Genomic DNA, 18,429 nt, shown 5'->3' with positions numbered 1-18,429 from the left:
GGTACGGTGTGGACATACGCGAGGATTGGGGTATGCCTGGGGTATGGTGCGTACATACGGGGGTGGGGGTACGTGCCGTACATACGCGGGTGGGGGTACATGCCGTACATACAGGGTGGGGGTACGCGCCATACATACGGGGGGTACGGGCCGTACATATACCGTGTTGGGGTATGCACCGTACATTATGACACGTACGATGTGGGTGATGGCGTGTACGTCACCTAGTGGGCCCCCAATTTTCCTCGTGCATCGCAGCGTACTTAGATTTTCCGGCACTTTTTGGCTCCCGTAAAAATATAGCCGTGCGGAGTGCTGTAGGTACGAATCGTACTTGCTGATCCGTAAAACGCTGCCTGACTGCGTGCGGACGTCGCGTACGCGCTGTCCAGGATCGGAATTGTATGTATTTTTTAGCCGTACGGTGTTTTTTATGATTCGTACGGAAATTGTATTTCTGTACGAATCGTACTTGCTGGTTTGTACGGTGGAATTCCCGGGTACGAGTCGTACGGAGAAAACGCTCCGTATGACCATTTGTACCCGGGTTTTACAGGATCGGAATCGGCACCCAAATCTACTTTATTTTTTATATTAATTTTAATATTTAACATATTTAATATTTGTTATTTTATTTTAAATATATATAAAAATCCATATGTTCTTGAAGAAAAGTGGAGGCGGCACCAGGGATGAAGTTACATATCCAAAAAAGCCATCTTATTTCATGAAAATTCCTTTATTCCTTATTCATCTTCATACAACAATAGATGTACACAGGACTTACAGCCAACGCGTTTCGTTCCAGAGGATGGAACTTCATCAGGGCTGGAAATGACATAGGACAACGTATAAAACACTCACAAAATGACATACATATAAAAAACAACATACATATTATCTACTGGCGGTCGCCAGTAGATAGTTATAGTTAGGACCGTGTTTCCATAGGAAATCCGCAACATTCTATGTGGAATAACTTTGGCGCCGGTTGAGGAATCCTCGCGAAATTTTCAAAATAGGTGGGGCGCTCTGCTCCGCTCCTACCCTGAAAGTCTCGGGGAGATTCGTCAAGCAGGGGCTGAGAAAAAAGGGGGGTCCCAAAACGCGTTTTCCCCATGCAATTTTCCATAGGGACCTTTAGTCCAAGGTACAGCCCGAACGGCTGAACAGAATTACTTGAAATTTGGCAGAGAGGTAGTCCTCAGGTCAGGGATGTGCCTTTTGCAGGTCTGGTGTCAATCTGTTCAGTAGTTCCTGAGAAAATCAAAAGTAAAATCATATATATATGTGGGCGGAGCCTAACCACACATCTCATCCTGAGATCTGATTGGCTGTCAGCACTTCATCCAAGAAGTGTTGGCAGCCATCTTGGGACCAATATACATGATAGCACCTCATTAAAAAGCATTGCAGTGAACAGAAGGTTTTAAGACTTTAGTTACATTATAAATCATTTGTTGATGGTACCATACTCATTTTAGGAATTGTGGTATGTTCTAAGGTGATTTCACCATGTGAAAAAGCCTTCTGCTGGGATATCATGATTGAGAGAAAAATATTTTCTCATGCTTTTCCCACAGAGGTTTGGAAGGTGATCTATAAGCTAAACTGAGAGCTTATTTTCTATAAATTCACATTATCTTTCTCAGTCATGTGAGAATGAAGTCTGACATTCTCAGTAAAACATGTACATCCAACAAGGGCAGAGACTGTCAGTTGATTCCTTTGTGTTCTACTGCAGCTTCCCAGAGTGTTCCAAAGAACAACGAGAGCGCTAACAGTCCTACTTATGATAAACGTATGACACACCTGAAGCCATCTTGCTTGGATTAAAGTGGTAACTCTTAAAACATTTAATTTAAAAAGGAACAAAATGAGGGGGTTCATTTTTCCATAAAAAGTATGATTAGTGCTGCAGAAAGAAAAATTAGGGCACATTTTGAGTGACTTCTCAAATCCTCTTCTATTTCATTAAAACATTCTGACATGCAGACTGAAACATGCACTTTCAATACCAGCAGCAGTTTTCCCTGGTGAGCAGTAGCTTTACTACAGTGATCTAATGAGCAAAAAGAGTGCTAACATTCTGAATTTATGGCAAATGTGTGACACATCTGAATGCCTTTGGAATCAAAGTAAAAAACTGAAAGTATTTCCTACTGAGGAGACTGCAGTAAATGAGGAAATTAGGAAACTTCATAACAAATAAGTCTGCCAAGATGGCCACCAGAGACAAAAGAGCCCAAATGTAGCCCAAATATCACCCAGATGTAGCCCAAGTATAGCACAATGACAGAATGTCCCAGAGTGTTCTTAAAAACAACTAGAGCGCTTACTGTCTTCATTATGACAAAAGTATGACACACCTGAAGCCATCTTGATTTGAATAAACTGGTAACACTTAAAACATTTAATTTAAAAAGGAACACAATGAGGGGGTTCATTTTGCCATAGAAATTATGATTAATGCTGAAGAAAGAAAATGAGGGCACATTTTGAGTGACTTCTCAAATCCTCTTCTATTTCATTAAAAAATTCTGACATGCAGACTGAAACATGCACTTTTAATACCAGGAGCAGACTTCCATGGTGAACAGTAGTTTTACTACAGTGATCTAATGAGCAACTAGAGTGCTAACATTCAAAATTTATGGCAAATGTGTGACATATCTGAATACCTTCATGATGGAATCAAAGTAAAAAACTGAAAGCATTTCCTACTGAGGAGACTGAAGTACATGAGGAAATTAGGAAACTTCATAACAAATAAATCTCCCAAGATGGCCACCGGAGACAAAAGAGCCCAAATGTAGCCCAAAATCACCCAGATGTAGCCCAAATATAGCCCAATGGCAGAAGTGTGCAAAACACTTATTATTTTGTGTTTTTGCAGTGTTATATAGTGCAGACTTGTCAGGTATTGGAGTGCTTTACATGAGCATTGGTTACATCACACAAGAATAAATTCATTTTGGTTGTAGACATGGGGAGACTAAGGGCCCGATTCACAGAACTAACTTAAGACAAAATCCTAAACTTACTACCATTTTGGTATTCACAGAAGGCACTTACTCTTTTTGGTATTCACAGAAGGCACTTACTCATTTCGGTATTCACAGAAGTTAGGAGTCCTAACTTTAGGACTCCTAAATGCCTTCTGTGAATACCGAAAGCCTTAAAATGAGGATTTTTCTCAGTTTAGTAGTAGTATAGTTAGGACTCCTAACTTTAGGACTCCTAAATGCCTTCTGTGAATACCGAAAGTCTTAAAATTAGGATTTTTCTCAATTTAGTAGTCCTAAGTTTAGGACTCCTAACTTTAGGACTCCTAAATGCCTTCTGTGAATACCGAAAGCCTTAAAATTAGGATTTTTCTCAGTTTAGTAGTAGTATAGTTAGGACTCCTAACTTTAGGACTCCTAAATGCCTTCTGTGAATACCGAAAGTCTTAAAATTAGGATTTTTCTCAATTTAGTAGTCCTAACTTTAGGACTCCTAAATTTAGGACTCCTAAATGCCTTCTGTGAATACCGAAAGCCTTAAAATTAGGATTTTTCTCAGTTTAGTAGTAGTATAGTTAGGACTCCTAACTTTAGGACTCCTAAATGCCTTCTGTGAATACTGAAAGTCTTAAAATTAGGATTTTTCTCAATTTAGTAGTCCTAAATTTAGATTTAGGACTACTAAATTGAGAAAAATCCTAATTTTAAGACTTTCAGTATTCACAGAAGGCATTTAGGAGTCCTAAAGTTAGGAGTCCTAACTATACTACTACTAAACTGAGAAAAATCCTAATTTTAAGACTTTCGGTATTCACAGAAGGCATTTAGGAGTCCTAAAGTTAGGACTCCTAACTTCTGTGAATACTGAAATGAGTAAGTGCCTTCTGTGAATACCAAAATGGTAGTAAGTTTAGGATTTTGTCTTAAGTTAGTTCTGTGAATCGGGCCCTAAGTGATTTGACCAGAATCACAGAATGTCGAGCTGAAGCAGAAACTCCAACCTGGTTCCCCAGTTGCAAAGTCTGCAGTTCTGGAAGTAACACCACATCCTCTCCCTTAAGTGCAACATTTAATCAAGTGGTCAACTGGATAAAAAAACATAAAGGTAACAAATAATTTAAAAGTGTTTTCTCGCTATTTGAAAACTCAGAAAATATGTCCTTATTTTAGTCTTTTACAGCCTCATGCATCAAGCCAAAAATCCGTCGGTAAAATACCGATTCGTTAATAACTCCCGTTAGCGAGTTAAAAATACCCAATCCCAATGCATCAACCCAAAAGCAAAAATCGCTATTTAAGGAATCCTTAAATAGCGATTCTTTAAATAGGGATTCCTTAAATAGCGATTCTTTAAATAGGGATTCCTTAAATAGCGATTCCTTAAATAGCGATTGCATTTAAGGAATCCCAAAGTGAGATTCCTTAAATGCAATGCATCAAAGTTAAAAAATTAGCGATTTCGCTAATAGGGGGAGCAAATTACCATGAAGATGAACTGCATGGTAATTTGCAAAAACTTTGAAAAATGCACTTTTGTGCATTTTTCAAAGTTTCATGTTGCGCACACACATGCCCTTAGAGCATGTGTGTGTGCAACATATGTGCACATATCAATTTCAGGGGTGTTATAGGGTGTCATTTTGACACCCTTGCACCCTTGAAATTGCATGAGCAATTTGCGAGAATCTACTGGTACTCGCAATTTGCTCATGCAATCTCCAATTCATTCCTATGGGCCTGGAGGCCCATAGGAATGATTGGGACGGCATTCCTTAATTGCTACTCGATATTTGCTAGTCGCAATTAAGGAAAGTTAAGGAATCGCTATTTGAATAGCGATTCCTACATGCATAGCCTTTTGCTATTCCTTATTAGCGAATCCTTATTTTTCGCTAATAAGGAATCGCAAATGCTAATGTTGATGCATATGCCCCATAGAGCACTAACCATAATTTTGATGCCAATAAGACCCTCTCATATATGTAATTTCTAAAGGAAATGCTCTAGGTATTACAGTTTTGATTACATCAAGATAACGTCAGGCGTTCCACACTTTTGTAATAAATATAGAATGTTAGCAATCTAGTTGTTCATTAGGATACTGTTGAGAGGCAGAGGCCAGGGGCACGGACTCTGAAAATTGAAGGCAGGTAGGAGGGTGCAAAGGCAACAATTTAACCACACTGAGCAGGCAGGAAGGGCCGTGGCAGCACAACAGACTATGGAGGGCAGTGGTAAGGGGGGGCAGGGCCACAAACCAACAATACAGGACTTGCAAGAGAGGCTGTGGCAATGTAATAGACCATTGTGGGCAGAAGGAAGAGGCAATGGTAGTACAACCATACATGCCAACAGACCCGATTCAGCCAGGAAACGTCCAATGTTTTTTAGCTCAAATGGGCTTTATTTTATCTGTCTCCTGTCTACAATCTCCTCTTTTTCAATGTAACTCAAAGGGGAAAATCAATACCCCAGTTTTTTTCAAAATCTCCCTCTTACCAAGTTCAAAATGTTCGCAAGTATGGTACATTGGATCATGGAAGGAAATGGGGTAGGGACATGGACTTGGATAACAGAGGACAGGAGGGACATGGAGAGGTGCACCAAACTGACCCTGCAGGGCAGGCATCAGGGTTTGCAGCAGCACAATACACCACACAGGGCATGCGGGACGGGAGTGCAGCACAACAATCCATAGAAAGCAAGAGGGAGGGGACAGGACCATGCACATGGACAACAGAGAACAGAGGGGCAAGAGGCAGGACCATAATGGACAGACAGGAGAGAAAGCTGCAGCATAACAGACCATAAAGGGCAGGAGGGATGGATCAGGGGCATTACAATGGAACAGACAAGCCAGGAGGGAGGGAGTAGGGGTCTGCACATGTAAACAGAGGCTGGGGGCAAGGGGGCAGGGCAGGAGCAGCAAGATAGCCATGGAGTTCAGGCAGGATGGGCACTAGAAGCAAGACACACCATGAAGAGCAACAGTGAGACTGTGATGGCATACACACAGACCATGGAGGGAAGGTGGGAGGGGTTCAGGGGCAGCTAACTGACCACACAGGGAAGGTGGGAGGGGCCATGGCAGCACAGAAGACCATGCATGGCAAGTGGGAGGGTTAGTGGTAGCACAATGGCTATGATGGGCAAGAAGGAGGGTGCAGGGGCATGCACAAAGGACGATGGAGGATAGAAGGGAGGGTCAGGACCTGTGCACAGACAAGAAAGTTCAGGGGAAGGGGCCTCAAAACAGACCGCACAGGGCAGGCAGGAGGAGCAGTTGCAGCACAACAGGCCAGGGAGGGCAGAAGGGTGTGGCAGTACAATGGACCATGTAGGACAGGAGGAAGAGGATAGGGGCATGGCATGTGGACAGGCAGGGTGGAGGTGGCAGGGACAAGTTACAGTCATCTGACAATGCTAGGCAGGTGGGAGGGGAGTGGCAGCTCAACAGAACACTCAGAGTAGATAGGAGTGGCAGGTCCATGGAACATGGTGGGTAAAAAGGATGGAGCAGGGGCATACACAAAGACATCGGAGGGCAGGGGGAAGGAGAATAGGGGCAGCAAGCTAAGCACAGAGTTTAAGCAGGAGGTCAATGATGGGGCATAGAATTGGGCAATGGAGGGCAGGAGGAGTGGACTGGTACATCATACTAAATTGAGGGCAGTGGCAGCACATCAGACCATGCATGGCAGGAGGGAGGAGGCTAGTCCATGGATTCACACAACAGAGGATAGGGAGGAGGGGGATGGGGCAGCAAGCTAACTGTTCAGAGAAGGCGGGTATTAGGAACTTTATTGTTTTTAAAACGTGTGTCTGTGCGAACTACTTAAAATATGAACAAGTATGCAGCATAATCTCACTTTTATTCAGGAAGAAGAGGACCTTTGTGACTGTGACTCCGGGCTCACTTGGCAGAAACACCCCCTGACCCTCCACCCCCTATCGCAAAATGTAATGCCCGTGAAAAGGGTAGGTGAACACAGTGTTATATAGAACATAGTCCTGAGAGCACGATTGAAAATGAAAACTAAATATAGTGTATGGTATAAACTATGCACCAAAAAGTGTGATATAAGATGAACCGGGCGTGAAATATAATATGCAATACATTGTGCGCAATGACAGATTCATTGGAGAGCGCGAGATAGCACAGGCACTAGCGCGTGCTATGCGATATGCGCCTTGGAGTGTAATATGCACAGGGCAGTGTTGTGTAACCTAACTAGTCTCTAAAGTTGTAATATAAAATATGTGCTGGGAAGTGTAACGTTGCATATGCACTGTGACAAAGATATGGATCCCAGATTGTAATATGTATGGCATAGCACTGTGCGTTATAACATAGGCATCGAGGAAGGAACGTTAGATGGGGCAATATAACCCGTGCGAAGACAAGTGTGGCATGACATTTTCACGGGGTGGTGTTACAGTGCAGATGGGCTAGAGAGTGTCATAGCATCTGCACTAGCTAGTGGAATACAACACAGAGGTGTGTGGCACTCAGCAGGCAATGGTGCGTGTAACACAGCATTGGGCTCTGCCAGGAGCGCGCTGTGACTCTCAAGTGATGTTCGTCCCCTTTCCAGAGAGTACAATAAAAAGTATTACACATCCGGCAGTGGATGTGTGTTTTATTAACCGTGAGGGGGGTTTCTTGCATAGTTTTGGTCGAATTTTCGTTGAATCCCCTTTGAATGGCTTGGTGTGCATGTGTATTAAATGTGCCTGTCAATAGCTACCCATGTTTGTATAAATAAACGACAAGGGTGTCTACCGGGATTAGGCACGGTAGGGCATCAGACATGTCAGAGCTTCACTAGTGGTGTAAATACATTCCACGTGGATTCATTGTATGCATAGTCGCCTTTTAATGAATATCACGCAAATCGTCATGGTGATAGGTACGTACGGCTTGTCCAGCATGTCCTAGGTGTGTCTATAAATATATATTTTTTAAAAATAATAAAAAACAGTGGCCGGCCCTGGGGATTGGGGTCAAAAAAATATAATTAGGAGACAGGCCCTGGGGGATGGGGTCATCAGGGCCAATAAATTAGAATAAGAGGGGGAACCACACAGCCCCCCTTCTTAAAAAATTAAAATAAATAAAAGACTGGCATCATGCCGGAGGCCACGCCCCCTCCTTGCAGCACTCTGCAAACGCGCCCCCTGGCGAGTTGTAAGTTGGGGAATTAATTCCTCTTCAATACTGAGGGTCCCTGAGGGCCAACTAGCCCAACAGGCATCCCCAGTATGCACCAGGGAGCTACGCTGCAGACAGGTGTTCTGAGGCCAAGCCCCTTTTTACACCTCTCTGCAACGCAGCTCTGTGGCGCTTACTGGAGGTACCTAGTGGTCTAGTTTGACCCTAGGGACCCTTGGGATTCAAGGGGACTTAATCTCTCAACTCAGAACAACCACAGGGTGCGTTTACACAGTGGTGAAGGGAGGGGACGGGGCCTGAGGTGACGTGTGCAAACACGCACTATGGCATGTTTTAAATTGGGGATATAATTTTCCTTCAATACTGAGGGCCCCTGGGGGCTAACTAGCCCACCAAGTGCTTCCAGTAAGCGCCACTGAGCTGCATTGCAGAGAGGTGGTCCAGGCCGTGCCACTTTTTACACCTCTCTGCAACGCAGCTCTGTGGCACTTACTGGAGGTACCTAGTGGGCTAGTTGGACCCCAGGGACCCTCAGGATTCAAATGAACTTAATCTCCCAACTAAAAACGGACACAGGGCGTGTTTACACAGTGGTGAAGGGAGGGGACGGGGCCTGAGTTAACGTGTGCAAAAACGCCCTGTGGCCTGTTTTAAGAGGTAGTTTTAATCCCCCTGCCCTATTATATACTAGGGGCTTACAGAGGAGGTCATGCTAATCACAGGGGGACCCCAACGCATAATGTTCCCTAGTGTATGTAGGTGTTTTCACTGTATTCTAAGTGTCTTTTAACATAGCACTGGCTCTAGGACTGGTTAGTCAGACTCAGTTACCGCCAGTATCCGTCTGAAAAAGTTGAGGGTACAGGATGATTTTGCAACAAGGCTTTTTTCTGCTCTTCTTTTTGTTCTTTCTGCACGTTATCCTTCTTCCTGCATTTTTCTTCGTCTTTGAGGACTTCTGTTGCTTCTTTCTGCACTTCTTTTTTTTCTTTCTGTCCATTTTTTCTTCTTTCTTCACATGTCCTATCTCTGTAGGATTAGGTTAGAAATTAGCATTTAAAATATCTTTGAAATTCCCAGAAAAAAACATAGGTTTCAGGTACGTTATAGTTAGGAATTAGCATTTAAAAAACCTCAGAAATTCACTGAAAAAACCATAGGTTTCAGGGGTGTTATAGTTAGCTGGACTTTTCACTTGTGCAAAACCATTGAAATTCCCCCGTTATAGTTAGTTCAGCTAACTATAACTCGCGTGCCCGCAATGCACTGCTGATTACGTCACATATTACATCACTCATGACATGGTCAGTGACATCACTCATGACATCACTGATGACATCTCAAATGACATCACTGATGACATCATCCTTGTGATAGAGTGACAGACCTCCTCTCACCCTAATATAACCTTTGATACACACATTCAAAAATAGAGACTAAAATTTTCAAAACAATGGACATACCAATACCAGTTACAACAACCTCTTCAGTAATTCTAAGATCCACATACACATCCACTCATTCACCAACAGACCTATACAGTCACTCATACATGTATTCACTCATCATATGTACTCATACACCTATACATCCTGTTACACAATGCCACTCATCCATAGAGTTACTCACACACATAGTCACTCATGCTAATAAAGAATCAAACATACATTTATTTGCATATACAGTTATACACACACCACCACACTTACTTCTACGGAAACTTACACATACTTAGTCTTTTAAACAATCACTTATAGAAACACATACTTATTCATACAGGAACTCTTTCAATCTCTCACTCTCACATATACTCACTTAGATACACCAATAGTCACATATACTAGTTTAAAACATATGTAGTTACTCATAAAGACACTATTGAGACAGTCATTCACTCACTAACACATCCATGCACACACTCATCCACCCATACAGTCCTGCACACATGCTGTCTTCAATAGGGGTGGGCGGAATTTGCGCAATCGCGTTACGCAAATCTCCGCGAAACGGTAAAAAATCTCCGCGAACACGCAGAAATTCCGCGAACACGCGGAATTGCTTGTTTGCGATACTTTTTACCTGTTCGCGATCGCTGTTTGCGTGCTCGGGGTGAAATACCTCGCGAACACGCATATTGAGAACGCGAACAAGCAAAAAATTTCGCGAAGTCGCGGAACGCAGATTTTTGGGCAATTTTGCGTTCTCCGCGGAACGCGAAATTACCCAAATTCCGCAAATTCCGCGAACGGAACGGAATTTACCGCCCAGGCCTAGTCTTCAACACATACAAAGAGTGAGTCACTCATTCATGCACCTATGCACTACGTAATACCCCCCACCGAACCATGCAGACACTCAGACTGATACTCAAAAAACCAGCTAATAACCTATATAGACACCCATGTAGCTACTCACCAACCCATGCAGCCACTTATACACAAAGTGAGAGACTGATACAGATATTTACATATTTAAACATTGCTCACTAAGCCATGTATTCACTATGATACACTTAATCAGTCAGTTACACAATCAATTTTTCAAAAACAAATCATCCATTTAGACACTTATATACCCATTTATTCTTCCATCGACCTTGAGATATACATATTTAAAACATATTTAATTTTCAGAAAAACACACATTCACTGGATGATGTCATCAGTGATGTCATTTGAGATGGCATCAGTGATGTCATGAGTGATGTCACTGACCATGTCATGAGTGATGTAATATGTGACGTCATCAGCAGTGCATTGCGGGCGCGCGAGTTATAGTTAGCTGAACTAACTATAACGGGGGAATTTTAATGGTTTTGTACAAGTGAAAAGTCCAGCTAACTATAACACCCCTGAAACCTATGGTTTTTTCATTGAATATATACAAATATATACACATACATATGTATAAAAGATACGAAGAGAACACATGTAAACATTTTACTCCTGTAAACAATGAAGACCCTACAGTTACAAAACTCCATAAAAAGATCACTTAATCCATTCAAATGCATCAGATCAGAAAATATATGCCTGTGTATAACACACAAAACATCGTAAAATGCCTAGAAAATGGCATGTTCCTAAACATTTAAAACATTTTTGTCTATATACGTAAACCATTAGTTATATTGCCATTTGAATAATGGATTTGAAGAATGTTTAATAATAACTAATACTTGTTGATACTCTCGAAAAAAGGAAAGGGGGAGGAAGAAACAAGAAGAAACACTCAGTGAAAAGGAGAAAAGCCATAAAAGAAGGACCGAAAAAGAAAAAGATTAAAAACACTAATTGTCCAGAGATATAAGAAAACCACCATCATGATAACAAAAAATCATAAAGATATATCTCACCAAAATGGAATTTGCAAATAAACTGATGAATCAAAATCTCACCATAAAAGTGTAGGGATGTAAACCACAAATTGTGTGAGTATAACTTCAACAATAATTACCTAAAAATAATAATAAAATGGTATGCATTTCAAAATGACATAATGATTTCATTTCCATAGTAGTTACAATAGTATAATTGCACCACAATAATAGAATGCAGTGCGACATGTAAATCACTAAATGTACCCACATTGATCAAAAAAGAAGAAGAAATTGTCATAGTCTCGCATAGATAAGTACACCATCTATATCACATCCCAAACTCAAAGTTATTCAATTGCCTGCTTATTTGCTTGGTCTCAAAACCGACCACAAATGACTTTAAATGTTCACTCAGCAACTACTGTCTCAGCAAGAATAAGTAATGGGTAGCTGACATACGACAATTAAAAATCGCCAAGGCCATCCTAACCCAACTAGAGGTTCATTACTACAGAAAGCTAAGTGCAGTTCCCATTTACTTCTAAAATTCAAAAAGTGTCGTACAATTCAAATGGGATAAGAATATGTTCCCGTATTAATGTAGTCTAAAAATATTAAGAGGTTAGAACATATATAACCCAATTGTATCCTGGTGAGATACCCAAATATGCCATTATAAGCAAAAAAGTAGCAAATACAAATAGTTTACGGAAAGGACGCAAAGCGACCTAGTTCAAGGGTACACATTAGGGTAACTATAAATTCACGATACATACAAACTAAACGGGAAAGTCCATTAAATCCAACATAAGGTCTACATTCCGATGGGGCTTACTTACTCGGTGTAGCGTTAAGATGGACGCTTCTATTTCCAAACACCATACCCGCCGTATACCCGGAAAGCAGCCACCCTTCTTTTGTGGTTGTGTTTTATAAAGCCAGTCGTCAACCAAAGAAAAAAGCAGAAAGCCGGCGACTGACGTCAGAAAAAGGCGCCAAGAATGTCTCGGCTGAGCCTCACCAACATCGGCGCCATTTTGAAGTGTAAAACATAGCGACTAATCCTTCATATCCTTCATATATTAAGGAATAGTAGCCCACGGTGGGCGACTATTCCTTGATATATGAAGGATTAGTCGCTATGTTTTACACTTCAAAATGGCGCCGATGTTGGTGAGGCTCAGCCGAGACGTTCTTGGTGCCTTTTTCTGACGTCAGACGCCGCTTTCTGCGTTTTTACTTTGGTTGACGACTGGCTTTATAAAACGCAACCACGAAAGAAGGGTGGCTGCTTTCCTGATATACGGCGGGTATGGTGTTTGGAAATAGAAGCGTCCATCGTAACGCTACACCGAGTAAGTAAGCCCCATCGGGTGGGGGTCCGCGCCGTACATACACGGGTGGGGGTCCGTGCCGTACATACACGGGTGGGGGTCCGCGCCGTACATACATGGGTGGGGGTCTGCACCGTACATACATGGGTGGGGGTCCGCGCCGTACATACACGGGTGGGGGTCCGCGCCGTACATACACGGGTGGGGGTCTGCACCGTACATACACAGGTGGGGGTCCGCACCGTACCTACAGGGTTGGGGTCCGCACCGTACACACCGGGGTGGGGGTACGGGGTACAGCGCGTCCATCCGCGGGGCTGGGGGGGGACGGCGCGTACATCCGCGGGGCTGGGGGGGATGGCGCGTACATACGGGGGGCTGGGGGGACAGCACAGACATCCGCGGGGCTGGGGGGGGACGGCGCGTACATACAGGGGGCTGGGGGGGGACGGCACATACCAGGCCCCTATTCCGCTTGCATCGCGGCGTACTTCGCTTTTCCGGCACTTTTTGGGTGCTGTAATAATATTGCCGTCCGGACTGCTGTCGGTACGAATCGTACTTGCTGGGACGTAAAAACATGCCTAACTCCGTCCGGACGTCACGTCCGCGGTGTCCCGGATCACATTTGTATGTATTTTGCTGTCGGTCGGTGTTTTTTCCGACTCGTACGGAAATGGTGTTTCCGTACGAATCGTACTTGCAAGTTTGTATGGTGTTTTTACCGGGTACGAGTTGGATGGAGAAAACGCTCCGACCGACGGTTCGTACCCGGTTTTTCCAGGATCGGAATCGGCCCCTAGGTGTTTTTAATCTTTTTCTTTTTCGGTCCTTCTTTTATGGCTTTTCTCCTTTTCACTGAGTGTTTCTTCTTGTTTCTTCCTCCCCCTTTCCTTTTTTCGAGAGTATCAACAACTATTAGTTAATATTAAACATTCTTCAAATCCATTATTCAAATGGCAATATAACTAATGGTTTACATATATAGACAAAAATGTTTTAAATGTTTAGGAACATGCCATTTTCTAGGCATTTTACGATGTTTTGTGTGTTGTTATACACAGGCATATCTTTTCTGATCTGATGCACTTTAATGGATTAAGTGATCTTTTTATGGAGTTTTGTAACTGTAGGGTCTTAATTGTTTACAGGAGTAAAATGTTTACATGTGTTCTCTTCGTATCTTTTATACATATGTATGTGTATATATTTGTATATATATGTATGTTATTTTTATATGTATGTCATTTTGTGAGTGTTTTATACGTTGTCCTATGTCATTTCCAGCCCTGATGAAGTTCCATCCTCTGGAACGAAACGCGTTGGCTGTAGTCCTCTGTACATCTATTGTTGTATGAAGATGAATAAGGAATAAAGGAATTTTCATGAAATAAGATGGCTTTTTTGGATATGTAACTTCATCCCTGGTGCCGCCTCCACTTTTCTTCAAGAGTTTATCCCTGGATTTTCCAGTAAGACCTTTCCACAGCAGGTCTTGGAGATGTCTGGCACAGGACTTTCTCTGACTTATGGGACTAAAATATTGATGTGCTCAACAATAGTCGGCTGTGGGATATTTTTCTTGTAAAAAAATCCATATGTTGTACAACTATATTTTTTACATCGAATTTTTTTTTAATCGATATTTTTGTACTTCCCTATTTAAGTATAGGGAGTCGATATATTTGCTTTCTATATTTTTTCATCGATATTTTTAACAACGATATTTTGTACATCATTATTCTGTCAGTGAACAGTGTATCAAGACATTTTTGCATGCACAGACCAGCGGTATCAGGTTGTCCGGATATTAAAATGTTAAAGACAAAATGCAATGTGCAGGACAAAATAGAAGGGGTGCTTAAGCTGCAACACTTGGTTCTACAATATCCTCATCCAGATCCTATGATTTACTTGGCATCCTTACTTCTTTGACCATCTTCTTGACCCTTTCACAGCAACTCTAAGATGCCATCTTGATTATCATCCTACCCCTTAAACAACCCCAACTTCTTGCTTTCAATGTTCTACCCTTTCAGGAACAAAGGGGATAGGGACATTGGAGGTAGAGCAGAACGTGAGATCCCTGTGCTCCTACGAATTGATATTTCAGAAACACATTAAAGTGCATGGGAAATAGAATCCAACATAAAATATATTGCCTACTAATGTTTCTCTGGGTTGATTATTGTGTCTTTGGAAAACAATTTCAGTACTATATGGAAAGATATCCATATACTTTCAAATTCTATAATTTTTTAGAAACCTGTTGGTTCGAGCTGCCTTTATTGCACCCATACACCAACAAGCAGGGTCGATGAAACGTGGTTACTATGATTTTGAATTGAATTTCTATCAATTTTCCCACATCAGGTTTGTCTTTAAAAATAAACAGCAGCTCAGTTCTAGAGCTGGGATGGGGCTGCTGGTCCTACTCTCATTGCACTTGTGATGTGCTCTTACATCTTTTGTGTTTCTGAGGGCTTCGGTATCTTGCCTGGCATACTGATATGAACCAAACTCAAGTTTGTCTCATTGAGCAAAAATGTGTTACTTGCATGATCCCTTCAAGACAGGTTCCTTGAGAAATTACCATGAGGCCAGATATTAAAATAGGGGCCAATTACAACACACCACAGCACACAGTAGTTTAATATTGCCCATCTCTAGTTCTTTCACCCAGTAAAAAATCCACTTACGAATATGAATAAGAAGACAGGGCAGAGGTAGCATTGAATTGCATGTCTCTACCCATTTGGAAACCAGTTAAAAACTAGCACAGGCAAAGTCAGAAGACCTGGCCTGTAGTTTACAAGCTAGACCTTTGTCAAGGCACCTTTTAGATAGCCTGTGTGTGCTCTTATCTCTACTTTCTGAAAACCATAAATCCATCTACTTGATATCATGGCAGCTAAAAATAAAAGAACAAATGAAAGTGCATTGGCAATTTGGTAACAGTGCTGTGGCTTTATAACTGGCGAAGTCACAAAAACTGCAAGCCTTTTTTTAAAGAAAAAGATATCAATCAGAGCTTAAAATATCAGCTTGTTACCAACACAGAGGTTTAAGAAAAAAACAGCTGCTCTCAATTACAAGGTACACCTCTTACATTCCACATCTGCAGTGTAACAAAAAGTATTACATGAAGATTGTGTTGGGGGGAACCCATCTCAATCAACAACCACGATTCTTGTCAAGGTGAACCACAAAGGTCACTTAATTAACCTGTGCTTAACCCTCTGGTAGCTTGGAACAAAAGCAGTTATGCTTAACTTAGCGGCAATTGTAAAGTATTTGTGCAGTATGCAAACAGTAATGAAGTGACAACACAACACAAGAAGAATCCCGCACCAATTTAGAAACATATAGTAAAATGTAATAAATAAAATGAGACTAAAATAATAACAATCCAATCAGTAGAACCAGAGATATGCCATTTTAAAGTTTTAAGCAAAAATAGCACTAAGAAGCAGAAAACACTAACTGGGTATCTTGTCGCACTCGACTGGCACAAAGTCACAAGTTAAGGCTGACCATGATGAAGTGCGGGCCAGATCCAGGGACCAGGTTAGGCCTGCCGAAAAAGTTACCTTCTCAAAGTCCAGCGGGCACAATTCAAAACTTCAGGATTTCAAAGGAGGAGCTCAACTGATACCAGCCATGGACGAAGGACCTGGGGAGGCACTTCCTGGGGACCAGGAATTAATTCCAGAAGAGGCCATCAAGGCTCAGGCAGGTCCAATTGAAGGTGCAGTTCGGTCCAGTTGCAGGTCCTTGCAGGGCCAATGGCAGCAGATCAGCTGGACAGTTGGAGTCACTCTGGTAGTCCTGGGTTCAAGGAGATGGCCCGCTCTGTTCAAGCAACAAGGCAATCTTCAAGCAACAGGGCAATCCACTGAAGAACAAGTCAGGCCTCAAGCAGCTGAGCAGTCCTGTGGTAGCTGCAGTGCAGTCCCCTGAGAAACAAGGGGGGCCTCAAGCAGCAGGGCAGACTCCAGAGTACAAGCCTGTACTTTTGTAGTCTTCTGCAGGCCAGAAGTGCGCTGAAGAGTTGGTCTGAGGTTCCGCAATTTTTACTTGGTGCCAGCTTTGAAGTGGAAGAAACTTCTGGTGTTTTCCTGTCACAGATGGTTCTGGGACAACCTTCCTCCCTGCTCAGGTCCCAGTATGTTTAGGGTGAAAAAAGACTGGTGTCAAGTTCTTTATGAGGGCGATGAGACAGTTCATTTAAAATGTAAGTTTGGCAGGGAACAGCTCTACCACTCCCATGTTGGCATGGTGGCCCTCTCTCATCTACGCCCAGGTCCTGTTGTTCACTGTCCTGGCACAATACTCATTCCTGATGGGGGAGCAATTAAGAGGCACATGCAGCTGGAAACCACTAGAGGGGATCAGAAAGGTTAGGGCAGGAAAATGGCAGTTTCTAAAAATTGCTTTTTCAAAATTGTAATCGGAAATCACACTTTACCATTAAAGAGGTTTTTAAATTAAAATTCATTTGCGTCCAAACAGTATATTTTTGACTGCTCCCAATAAAATGTTTGCAATAATTAAATGTAATAGGGAAACCCAAATGTTATCCAATGGAAGAGATAGGCCTTACAATAGCGAAAAACGAATGTAGGTGTTTTTCCACTATCAGGACATGTAAAATTTAAAAACACATGTCCTACTTGTTACACATAACTCACCCTGCCTTAAGGGTTGTTTAGGGACTACCGTGGTGTGACTTGCATGCATTAAAATTGAAGAAAGGCATATTTTGCCAGGTTGAAATGTCAAATTAAATCTTCACACAAGCTGCAATGGCAGGTCTGAGACATGCTTTAAAGGGCTGATGAAGTGGATGGCACAATAAGTGCTGGCTCTGGGTATATTAAGTAACAATTCACTAGAGACATATAAGTAAATTAAATTTGCCAAATAGATGTAACCCAATGTTACAATGTTCAAATGTGAGAGAACAGGCACTTTAAACTGGTTAGCAATAGCAAAGTACACAAAGTCCTTAAAGCCAACAAAAACAGGTTCAGTAAGCTGGAGGTGTAAAGGCAAACAGTTTGGGGGTGTCCCTGCAGAGTGGGCCAGGTCCAGCAAGGCCCCATGATTATTTAATTGAAACACAAATGGCTCCATATAACCACAGCAAATTGATTTAATAGACAGTGCATCCAAGCAATTTCAAAGCATGAAAATCACAGGAAAGCCAATACCAGTGAAGGGGGAGTTTATTGAAAAAAAATGGCATGTGGTCTTTCAGGCAGATAGAGTTGGCTGTGGCCAGAACCAACCAGTAAAGGCCTTTTTCTTGACTATGGTCCTTCCATCAACCTATTTCCCCTTTTAAGTACTGCGTATTCAAGTGACAGGAGTCTAAATGCAGCTAGTATGAATATCATCTACCAAGTAGTGAGAGGAAGGCTCATAAGCACTCACAAGAAGAAATATACCCCTCTACAATGCCTTGGCCAGTGTAACATTAATGTAGTCCTGGTCCTTGATGAGGCATTGCCACAATGCATATGACTAAAACCTTTCATTGGTAGGCAGCACCATATAATGATGGCAGGGGAGAATTATTTTATGTCAAAATTATGT

General features: G+C 42.1%; 1 protein-coding gene across 1 annotated transcript in view; it reads right to left on the bottom strand.

Annotated features, from left to right (window-relative positions):
- LOC146789275 (histone deacetylase 9-like) overlaps positions 1-18,429 on the bottom strand; it is a 1,526,442-nt gene that overhangs the window by 47,309 nt on the left and 1,460,704 nt on the right. The window lies entirely within an intron of this gene.

This window comes from Triturus cristatus, chromosome 10, assembly GCF_964204655.1.
Source record: "Triturus cristatus chromosome 10, aTriCri1.1, whole genome shotgun sequence".
In the NCBI taxonomy this organism is placed as follows: domain Eukaryota; kingdom Metazoa; phylum Chordata; class Amphibia; order Caudata; family Salamandridae; genus Triturus; species Triturus cristatus.
The sequence above is the reverse complement of the archived record's forward strand: the minus strand, read 5'-3'. Positions and strand labels throughout refer to the sequence as shown.